Source organism: Prionailurus bengalensis, chromosome B1 (assembly GCF_016509475.1).
Source record: "Prionailurus bengalensis isolate Pbe53 chromosome B1, Fcat_Pben_1.1_paternal_pri, whole genome shotgun sequence".
NCBI lineage: Eukaryota > Metazoa > Chordata > Mammalia > Carnivora > Felidae > Prionailurus > Prionailurus bengalensis.
In genome coordinates, this window is record NC_057344.1 from 168630887 (window position 1) to 168643598 (window position 12712).

Consider the following 12712-nt stretch of genomic DNA (forward strand, 5'->3'; position numbering starts at 1 on the left):
CAGAGATCAAGGGACTAAGGAACAGTCACGAGGAGCTGAAAAACGCTTTAAACGAAATGCATAACAAAATGGAAACCACCACAGCTCGGCTTGAAGAGGCAGAGGAGAGAATAGGTGAACTAGAAGATAAAGTTATGGAAAAAGAGGAAGCTGAGAAAAAGAGAGATAAAAAAATCCAGGAGTATGAGGGGAAAATTAGAGAACTAAGTGATACACTAAAAAGAAATAATATACGCATAATTGGTATCCCAGAGGAGGAAGAGAGAGGGAAAGGTGCTGAAGGGGTACTTGAAGAAATCATAGCTGAGAACTTCCCTGAACTGGGGAAGGAAAAAGGCATTGAAATCCAAGAGGCACAGAGAACTCCCTTCAGACGTAACTTGAATCGATCTTCTGCACGACATATCACAGTGAAACTCGCAAAATACAAGGATAAAGAGAAAATTCTGAAAGCAGCAAGGGGTAAACGTGCCCTCACATATAAAGGGAGACCTATAAGACTCGTGACTGATCTCTCTTTTGAAACTTGGCAGGCCAGAAAGGATTGGCACGAGATTTTCAGGGTGCTAGACAGAAAAAATATGCAGCCGAGAATCCTTTATCCAGCAAGTCTATCATTTAGAATAGAAGGAGAGATAAAGGTCTTCCCAAACAAACAAAAACTGAAGGAATTTGTCACCACTAAACCAGCCCTACAAAAGATCCTAAGGGGGACTCTGTGAGACAAAGTCCCAGAGACATCACTACAAGCATAAAACATACAGACATCACAATGACTCTAAACCCGTATCTTTCTATAATAACACTGAATGTAAATGGATTAAATGCGCCAATCAAAAGACATAGGGTATCAGAATGGATAAAAAAACAAGACCCATCTATTTGCTGTCTACAAGAGACTCATTTTAGACCTGAGGACACCTTTAGATTGAGAGTGAGGGGATGGAGAACTATTTATCATGCGACTGGAAGCCAAAAGAAAGCTGGAGTAGCCATACTTATATCAGACAAACTAGACTTTAAATTAAAGGCTGTAACAAGAGATGAAGAAGGACATTATATAATAGTTACAGGGTCTATCCATCAGGAAGAGCTAACAATTATAAATGTCTATGCGCCGAATACCGGAGCCCCCAAATATATAAAACAATTACTCATAAACATAAGCAACCTTATTGATAAGAATGTGGTAATTGCAGGGGACTTTAACACTCCACTTACAGAAATGGATAGATCATCTAGACACACGGTCAATAAAGAAACAAGGGCCCTGAATGAGACATTGGATCAGATGGACTTGACAGATATATTTAGAACTCTGCATCCCAAAGCAACAGAATATACTTTCTTCTCGAGTGCACATGGAACATTCTCCAAGATAGATCATATACTGGGTCACAAAACAGCCCTTCATAAGTTTACAAGAATTGAAATTATACCATGCTTATTTTCAGACCACAATGCTATGAAGCTTGAAATCAACCACAGAAAAAAGTCTGGAAAACCTCCAAAAGCTTGGAGGTTAAAGAACACCCTACTAACGAATGAGTGGGTCAACCAGGCAATTAGAGAAGAAATAAAAAAATATATGGAAACAAACGAAAATGAAAATACAACAATCCAAATGCTTTGGGACGCAGCAAAGGCAGTCCTGAGAGGAAAATACATTGCAATCCAGGCCTATCTCAAGAAACAAGAAAAATCCCAAATACAAAATCTAACAGCACACCTAAAGGAACTAGAAGCAGAACAGCAAAGGCAGGCTAAACCCAGCAGAAGAAGAGAAATAATAAAGATCAGAGCAGAAATAAACAATATAGAATCTAAAAAAACTGTAGAGCAGATCAACGAAACCAAGAGTTGGTTTTTTGAAAAAATAAACAAAATTGACAAACCTCTAGCCAGGCTTCTCAAAAAGAAAAGGGAGATGACCCAAATAGATAAAATCATGAATGAAAATGGAATTATTACAACCAATCCCTCAGAGATACAAACAATTATCAGGGAATACTATGAAAAATTATATGCCAACAAATTGGACAACCTGGAAGAAATGGACAAATTCCTGAACACCCACACTCTTCCAAAACTCAATCAGGAGGAAATAGAAAGCTTGAACAGACCCATAACCAGCGAAGAAATTGAATCGGTTATCAAAAATCTGCCAACAAATAAGAGTCCAGGACCAGATGGCTTCCCAGGGGAGTTCTACCAGACGTTTAAAGCAGAGATAATACCTATCCTTCTCAAGCTATTCCAAGAAATAGAAAGGGAAGGAAAACTTCCAGACTCATTCTATGAAGCCAGTATTACTTTGATTCCTAAACCAGACAGAGACCCACTAAAAAAAGAGAACTCCAGGCCAATATCCCTGATGAATATGGATGCAAAAATTCTCAATAAGATACTAGCAAATCGAATTCAACGGCATATAAAAAGAATTATTCACCATGATCAAGTGGGATTCATTCCTGGGATGCAGGGCTGGTTCAACATTCGCAAATCAATCAACGTGATACATCACATTAACAAAAAAAAAAGAGAAGAACCATATGATCCTGTCAATCGATGCAGAAAAGGCCTTAGACAAAATCCAGCACCCTTTCTTAATAAAAACCCTTGAGAAAGTCGGGATAGAAGGAACATACTTAAAGATCATAAAAGCCATTTATGAAAAGCCCACAGCTAACATCATCCTCAACGGGGAAAAACTGAGAGCTTTTTCCCTGAGATCAGGAACACGGCAAAGATGCCCACTCTCACCGCTGCTGTTTAACATAGTGCTGGAAGTTCTAGCATCAGCAATCAGACAACAAAAGGAAATCAAAGGCATCAAAATTGGCAAAGATGAAGTCAAGCTTTCGCTTTTTGCAGATGACATGATATTATACATGGAAAATCCGATAGACTCCACCAAAAGTCTGCTAGAACTGATACATGAATTCAGCAAAGTAGCAGGATACAAATCAATGTACAGAAATCAGTTGCATTCTTATACACTAACAATGAAGCAACAGAAAGACAAATAAAGAAACTGATCCCATTCACAACTGCACCAAGAAGCATAAAATACCTAGGAATAAATCTAACCAAAGATGTAAAGGATCTGTATGCTGAAAACTATAGAAAGCTTATGAAGGAAATTGAAGAAGATTTAAAGAAATGGAAAGACATTCCCTGCTCATGGATTGGAAAAATAAATATTGTCAAAATGTCAATACTACCCAAAGCTATCTACACATTCCATGCAATCCCAATCAAAATTGCACCAGCATTCTTCTCGAAACTAGAACAAGCAATCCTAAAATTCATATGGAACCACAAAAGGCCCCGAATAGCCAAAGGAATTTTGAAGAAGAAGACCAAAGCAGGAGGCATCACAATCCCAGACTTTAGCCTCTACTACAAAGCTGTCATCATCAAGACAGCATGGTATTGGCACCAAAACAGACACATAGACCAATGGAATAGAATAGAAACCCCAGAACTAGACCCACAAACGTATGGCCAACTCATCTTTGACAAAGCAGGAAAGAACATCCAATGGAAAAAAGACAGCCTCTTTCACAAATGGTGCTGGGAGAACTGGACAGCAACATGCAGAAGGTTGAAACTAGACCACTTTCTCACACCATTCACAAAAATAAACTCAAAATGGATAAAGGACCTCAATGTGAGACAGGAAACCATCAAAACCTTAGAGGAGAAAGCAGGAAAAGACCTCTCTGACCTCAGCCGTAGCAATCTCTTACTCGACACATCCCCAAAGGCAAGGGAATTAAAAGCAAAAGTGAATTACTGGGACCTTATGAAGATAAAAGGCTTCTGCACAGCCAAGGAAACAACCAACAAAACTAAAAGGCAACCAACGGAATGGGAAAAGATATTCGCAAATGACATATCGGACAAAGGGCTAGTATCCAAAATCTATAAAGAGCTCACCAAACTCCACACCTGAAAAACAAATAACCCAGTGAAGAAATGGGCAGAAAACATGAATAGACACTTCTCTAAAGAAGACATCCGGATGGCCAACAGGCACATGAAAAGATGTTCAGCGTCGCTCCTTATCAGGGAAATACAAATCAAAACCACACTCAGGTATCACCTCACGCCAGTCAGAGTGGCCAAAATGAACAAATCAGGAGACTATAGATGCTGGAGAGGATGTGGAGAAACGGGAACCCTCTTGCACTGTTGGTGGGAATGCAAATTGGTGCAGCCGCTCTGGAAAGCAGTGTGGAGGTTCCTCAGAAAATTAAAAATAGACCTACCCTATGACCCAGCAATAGCACTGCTAGGAATTTATCCAAGGGATACAGGAGCACTGATGCATAGGGCCACTTGTACACCAATGTTCATAGCAGCACTCTCAACAATAGCCAAATTATGGAAAGAGCCTAAATGTCCATCAACTGATGAATGGATAAAGAAATTGTGGTTTATATACACAATGGAATATTACATGGCAATGAGAAAAAATGAAATATGGCCTTTTGTAGCAACGTGGATGGAACTGGAGAGTGTGATGCTAAGTGAAATAAGCCATACAGAGAAAGACAGATACCATATGGTCTCATTCTTATGTGGATCCTGAGAAACTTAACAGGAACCCATGGGGGAGGGGAAGGAAAAAAAAAAAAAAGAGGTTAGAATGGGAGAGAGCCAAAGCATAAGAGACTGTTAAAAACTGAGAACAAACTGAGGGTTGATGGGGGGTGGGAGGGAGGAGAGGGTGGGTGATGGGTATTGAGGAGGGCACCTTTTGGGATGAGCACTGGGTGTTGTATGGAAACCAATTTGTCAATAAATGTCATTAAAAAATAATAAATAAATAAATAAATAAATAAATAAATAAATAAATAAATAAAAGAATTCAAGGCATGGAGCCTGGAAGTTACACTCTTTGGCATGATTTAGGTGAGGATACACATCAAAAGTTCTGATGGGTCCACGTTTTCATAGGAACTGTTTGGCAGCTAACTTAAATAGAGAGGGAGACTTATTTTAAACACAGAAATGCTTCTCAGGAAAGTGAAGGGCAGAATTTCAGCTGAGGACAAAGAAGGATCTGGAACCAATAACTGAAAAGCTACAGAAAAAAGAAAAAAAAATCACAAAATCCTCTCTTTCCTCTCTGCTGACCTGCTTCACTCTTCCCCAACCCTGAGAAATGACTTTTATCTGCTTTATAGCATTCATGATAGAGAGCTATCATCACTAATATCCCCCTGCACTTTTTTCCCTTACAAGTGATGCCAGACTGATTGGAATCACCTGGATTTGGTGTCAAAGTCCTCCTGGAAAAGGCTTACTGGCTTAAATCAGCTGTTCAATTATCTGTGGCTATAGGCACAGTAACAGGGTTATCTGAACAATGAAAACTATCTGGAAATCAAACTTGTAATTTCTGTATTTCTGTATAAAGTAGAACTTTACCAAAAGCATGCATCCTAGGACGGACCTCCAGAATGTGGAGGAAAACTGGTAAAAATTAAGCGGGTCACTTAGTAGGTTTGTAAGTCTGTTCTGCCTGACATCTAAAATATTTGAAGAAGACACACCCACCAAGGACAATCCTTCTGAGTTCTTAAGCATCATCTGCAAATCCAGAAGAAAAAAAAATCACATATTTTCATATTTCCTAGAAATATTTCTCTGAGACTATTATGTTCCCTTAAAGACAGATTGTTATTTTTGATATAATATGTTTAAATTATATGTAGTTAAGTCTACCACTTTTCCATCATGATTTTCTGTACTGATTTTAAGCTACAACATCCTCATATCATCCCGAGATATATCATCCAGAGATATATCATCCAGAGATATAAAAATACTTCACAACTTTTTTTTTTTAATTTCTTCGTTGTTGGTTTTCTTTAAACTTCACTGCTAGGAGCCTCAGAATGAAATGTATCGCCCACTTTAAGCAACTGAATAGTCCAGGAAGCCTAGAAATATGTCTTTTTAGTTTAATCTCACTTTGATGACTATCCAAATTTATATTTTACTTTGTATTTCTATTATATGTATTTCTTGTAAGCCACTTCAAATCTTTTGTCAAAGAGGGGCACCTGGGTGGCTCACTTGGTTAAGCATCCGAACCTTGGTTTAGGCTCAGGTCATGACCTCACAGCTTCATGGGTTTGAGCCCCCCAATTGGGCTCCGCACTGGCAGTGTAGAGCCTGCTTGGGATTCTCGCTCTCTCCCTCTCTCTCTGCCACTCCCCCACTTGCTCTCTCTCTCTCTCTCTCTCTCTCTCTCTCTCTAAATGGATAAAGAAACTTTAAAAAAGGAACTGAAAAAAATCTTTTGCCAAAGAAAGGCAGTTTTGGGGGTGCCTGGGAGGCTCAGCAGGTTAAACACTGGACTCTTGATATAGGCTCAGGACATGATTTCCCAGTCATGAGACTGAGACCCATGTCAGGCTCTGTGCTGAAGGTCCAGAGCTTGCTTGCTTCCTCTCTCTCTGCCCCTCCACCATACGTGTGTGAGCACACGGGTGCACTCTCTCAAAGTAAATAAATAAAAACTTAAACTGAAATTAAAAAAAGGCAGGTTTTGAGTAAATAGTTTCTTTTTTACCTCTCTTGGGTTAAATCTCACATTGTTTTTATAGGTACCAGCAGAGGAAAACATTATACACTTAATGTAGTTTTTCCCATAAAAACTTTTGAAAAAAACATCAATTTTAGTAAAAAAAATTGTTCTTATGTTCTCTATTATATTTTATAATATGTCTTTTAAGCTTATTTTCTTTTTAATGTGTTAGGCAGGGGTGATAGTCAATTTTTCAAATGCCTGTTTGCCATGGGTCTCACAATCAAAATGGATACCAACCCCATTTCCATTTCCATTTCCAAACTGTAGTGCTTGGATAGAGTCTTAGCAGTATCCCGCTATGCCAGCTAGTTACCCATTAGTTGTTATTTTGGGGGTGTTCAGGATGGTCCTGAAGGAAGGACTATAACTGCTAAGACAGTGGGTGAGTACTTGGGAGCCTGGGGAACTAGACGTTTACTAGATTGTACAAAAGTATTGCAACACTGAATAGCCAGTGTACCCACATCATTGCATATTTTATAAATATTAATATGATGCTACAGATAGGGGCTGATGAATAAATACATGATTAAAGAGATCTCCTTTTTACTCTGAGGAAATAAGTATATGATTTGAAGCCCCCTATTGTGGTTTATGAAATAGATGATCTATCATATCTCTTCACCTTTAGAAGCAAACTTTAAAACATCAATTTTTTTTGCTGGTAAAGCTGGATGGAATATGTGGTGACTAGGAAGCCAAAAAGAGTTCTCTAAGCGTTCCAAATGAAGCCTTACTAGTCACTCATCAGAAGATCCTGGCCTTCTTCTCAACACACTAAATGCAAAGAGCCCAAGAATCCAAAAGGCAGAAGAAAGAGGACGAGTGAGTCTGGCAGACCTAATAGATCCTGAATAATACTCTGTCCCAGATTTCCCCCAGGAATATTAAGAGGCAAATCAGAGCAATTGTGAAAGATGGAGAAGAAAAGGGAGAGAACCAGGAAAGGGTGGGGCGATCCAGGCACAGACTAGCTTTTCCAAATACGATTAGTCAGATAGTTTACTTTTGAGGAGAGCAACATTACACAGATATTGATTCCTTTGAGGAAGTAAAGTGGGAGGTCCCTCCCCTTAAAGGGATTTAATAAACATCAAAGTAGATAATAATTTATAGCTTCATGTAACAAAATCTGCAGCTAGCATAAATGTAGCTTCCTCAACTTTACAAATACATTAAATTCATTAAATTTCTATTGTTAATTTACAAATTTACCTAAGAATTTATAGCAACTACTAAATTAATGTGGAATAGCAGGATGCATTTATTTCTGAACCTTGCAATATGTTGGTCTCATTACTTGCTCTGATTCTCTCAGCTACATAGTAAAGCAGATGTCAAAAGCTCTGTGAACCTCAGCTTTTACACTTATGTGATAATGATAATAACACCTCCCTTTTGAAACAAAAGCAAAAATTAACTATTGGGACCTCACCAAAATAAAAAGCTTCTGCACAGCGAAGGAAACAATCAGCAAAACTAAAAGGCAAGCAACGGAATGGGAGAAGACATTTGCAAATGAAATATCAGATAAAGGGTTAGTATCCAAAATCTATAAAAAGTCTATCAAACTCAACACCCAAAAAACAAATAATCCAGTGAAGAAATGGGCAAAAGACATGAATAGACACTTCTCCAAAGAAGACATCCATGGAGCTCCTGGGTGGCTCAGTCGGTTGAGCGTCCAACTTCAGCTCAGGTCATGATCTCACATTCTGTGAGTTTGAGCCCCGTGTCGGGCTCTGTGCTGTCAGCTCAGAGCCTGGAAGCTGCTTCGGATTCAGTGTCTCCTTCTCTCTCTGCCCCTCCCCCACTTGTGCTCTGTCTCTCTCTGTCTCTCAAAAATAAATAAATATAAAAAAAAATTAAAAAAAAAGAAGACATCCAGATGGCCAACTGACACATGAGAAACTGCTCAGCATCACTCATCATAAGGGAAACACAAATCAAAACCACAATGAGATACCACCTCACACCTGTCAGAATGGCTAACATTAACTCAGGCAACAACAGATGTTGGCGAGCATGAAGAGAAAGAGGATCTTTTTTGCATTGCTGGTGGGAATGCAAACTGGTGCAGCCACTCTGGAAAACAGTATGCAGGTGCCTCAAAAAATTAAAAATAGAACTACCCTACAACCCAGCAATTGCACTACTAAGTATTTATCCAAGGGATACAGATATGCTGTTTCGAAGGGGCACACGCACCCCCATGTTTATAGCAGCACTATCAACAATAGCCAAAGTATGGAAAGAGCCCAAATGTCCATTGATGAATGCATGGATATATATATATAGTATATATATGTGTGTGTATATATATATATGTGTATATATATATATGTGGTGTATATATATATATATATATATACATATATATATATACACACACACACAATGGAGTATAACTCGGCAATCAAAAAGAATGAAATCTTGCCATTTGCAACTATGTGGACGGAACTAGAGGGTATTATGCTAAGCAAAATTAGAGAAAGACAAATATCATATGACTTCACTCATATGAGGACTTTAGATATAAACCAGATGAACATAAGGGAAGAAAAGCAAAAATAATATAAAAACACAGAGGGGGACAAAAACACAAGAGACTCTTAGATATGGAGAACAAACAGAGAGTTACTGGAGTGGTTGTGGGAGGGATGAATGGGCTAAATGGCTAAGGGGCATTAAGGAATCTACTCCTAAAATCATTGTTGCACTATATGCTAACTAACTTGCATGTAAATTAAAAAAAAAATAAATTAAATAAAAATTTAAAAAAATAATGCCTTCCTTTCAGGAGAGATAAACTTACATCAAAAACACTTTGTATAACCAACTCATTACTGAATATTTCACAGAATTCAAACTCAACATACTTCAACTAAGTTAAACAAAAGATGGTGCCAAAATGTGTCAGTAGCATGAACATACTTTGCGATCCATTGATCTGTCCAGCTTTGAAAATATAGAATTCCTAAAATTTGTTGGGGACTTTTTTGGTTGTGGAATTTGTTTGCTTACATTATATAAAATTTAAACATGGAGTGTTAATTAAAATTCTTAAATTATCCTAAATTAAATTTGCATAATTTATATATTTAATGCCACTGAGTTACAAAAATCCAAATACACATAAACCATAACCATCCAATTCAGATAACTATTAAAAACAAAATTTAAAAATGAAGAAATTTCGGGGCACCTGGGTGGCGCAGTCGGTTAAGCGTCCGACTTCAGCCAGGTCACGATCTCGCGGTCCGGGAGTTCGAGCCCCGAATTGGGCTCTGGGCTGATGGCTCAGAGCCTGGAGCCTGTTTCCGATTCTGTGTCTCCCTCTCTCTCTGCCCCTCCCCCGTTCATGCTCTGTCCCAAAAATAAATAAACGTTGAAAAAAAATTAAAAAAAAAATGAAGAAATTTTTCTTCTGGCCAAAACTGAGTAACAGGCCCCTCTAAACTTTAGACTACTAAAACAACAGGCTGGGGCAGGGAATTCATGAACAATAGGTCTCAAGATATTATACTTCAGGTGACTAAAGACAATAATTTCTGAAACATTTTTGCATGACTTGGTGAGGAAAAGGGAAACCAGGCTCAGCTTAGCAGTCTCCCTGAGTGAGGCAGGTATTGCTGGAAGACAAGAAGGGCCATCGTGGCTAGACAGCTACCTAAGGAGCTGTAGATTCATGGAAACTCCCTCCAGAAACTTCAGCTAGGTTACTATCAGCTCCTGCATGTGAAGAAATTACCAAGGTCTAGGAAAAGGCATTAGAGGAAATACCCTCCAGTAGTCCAAGGACAGTTCCTGTTCCCAGCAGTCAAGGGAAGAACCTCAGAAGCAAGCAACATCAAGTAGACTACTCAGAAAAGTTCTCTTACCAGTGTGGCCAAATTAGCCCTAGAGTAATGTTACATACCCTACCTAACTAAGCTTTAAAGTAAGACTCACCAGGAATCAAATCGTTTCCAAGTAAATTAACTGTATCCTAGAACAAAGTTCAAGAATATTTATAGAATACAAAAATATCCAGCACTCAGTAGTGTAAAACATTCATTCACTTTTGCTGAGTTTTACCTCCAGGAGTTCAAACAGGTTCCCACAATGAAGAACTGAAAAAATACCCTCACATTTCTGTCAGAGAGAGAGGAAAAGGAACCATTTTGAAATGAACCAAAAGAATATTCTTAACAAGGCTTACCCTCAGTAAGAACTAGTTAACAAAGTCTAAACAGATGGGTTTTTTCAGCACCTACTTGACTTGAGGGATGGGACTTAAGCCCACTCCAGCCCACCTGAGCCTTCTTGTTCCTCCTAAGTGAGGAGACGGGGAAATGAGAAACACTTGTGAAGTTCACACACCAGAGGGCATAACCTCACTAATAATTCAAAGAGCTGTGAGACAATTTCAAGCAACCAAATATGCATGTAATTTGAGTCCCTAAAAGGGGGGAGGGGGAGCGGGTGGGGTATGACAAAAATTTTTGAAGAAACTATTGCCAAAATTTTTCCAAACTTGAATTAAACTACAGACCCATAGTTCCAAGATGCCCCACAAACCCCAAGTACAGGAGTTGTGAAAAAAATAAAAACTATACCAAGGCACATCATAATCAAATTGTTTGAAGCCAGTGATAAAGATAAACTCTTAAAAGAAGACAGAGAAAAAAAGATAACAAAATAAGATTAATGATAGATTTCTTATTGGAATACAAGTAAGCCGGAAAACAAAGGAGCAACACCTTTAATGAAAAAAAAAAACCCGTCAACTTGTAACTCTATATTTTAAAATAAAGGTGAAATAAAGGCTTTTTCAGACATAAGAGCTAGAGAAGTTCATTGCCAGCAAGTCTATATTATAAGAAATATTAAAGAACTTCTGAGGACAATGGCATAAGATAAAAATCTGGATCAACACAGGGGAATGAAAAAAGAGCTGGCAGCTGACAATGGATGGGAAAATATAAAGAGTGAAAACACTGATTTATTTTTATTTTTATTTTTATTTTTTTTATTTTTTTTAAGTTAAGGATTTTAATTTTTTAATTTTTTTTTATTTTTTTATGAAATTTATTGACAAATTGGTTTCCATACAACACCCAGTGCTCATCCCAAAAGGTGCCCTCCTCAATACCCATCACCCACCCTCTCCTCCCTCCCACCCCCCATCAACCCTCAGTTTGTTCTCAGTTATTTTTAAAATTAAGTTTACAATTATAAACTAACACCCTCCCCCGACCGCCGTCCATCCCACACACACACAGACACACACACACACACACCCACACACAATGCTCAATGTTCACATGGCTTCTCAATTAACCAAACATTTAACGAAAAAGTCATTCCAATTCTGCAAAATCTCTTTCAGAAAACATAAGAAGAAACACTATATAACCCATCCTATGAAGCCAGCATTACTGTAATACTAAAACCAGATAAAGACATTGCAACAAAAGAAAACTACAGTCCAATAATTCTTATAAAAATTAATGCAAAAATTATTAGCACATTTTATCAAATTAAGCCCCCAAAATATAAAAATTATAATATATCATGATCAAATAGGGTTCATTGTAGGATTGTAAGACTGGTTTAATATTTGAAAATCAATCAATGTAATTCATCATATTAACAGAATGAAAAAGAAAAACCATATAATCTCAATAGATGCAAGAAAAGCATTTAACAAAATGCAACATCTATTCCTTCTTGAAAAAAAAAAATTTAGTAGACTATAAATAAAAAGGGTTATTCTCACCCTTATAAAGGGAATCTATGAAAAACCTAAGAACAGATTTGTAAAACTGACACTACCGACTTTATGGCCTACTATAATGTGCCAGTAATCAACATCGTGTAGCATTAGCAAAAGAATAGACAAATAGATCAATGAAACAAAATATAGAGCACAGAAATAGACCCACATAAACATAGTCAACTGGTCTTTGACAAAGGAGCAAAGACAATATAATCAAGCAAAGATATGTCTTTTTAACAAATGGTTCTGAAACAATTAGACTTTCACATGAAAAAAAAAAATCTAGATACAGACCTTAAACCCTTCACAAAACTTAACTCAAAATGGATCATAGACCTGAATGT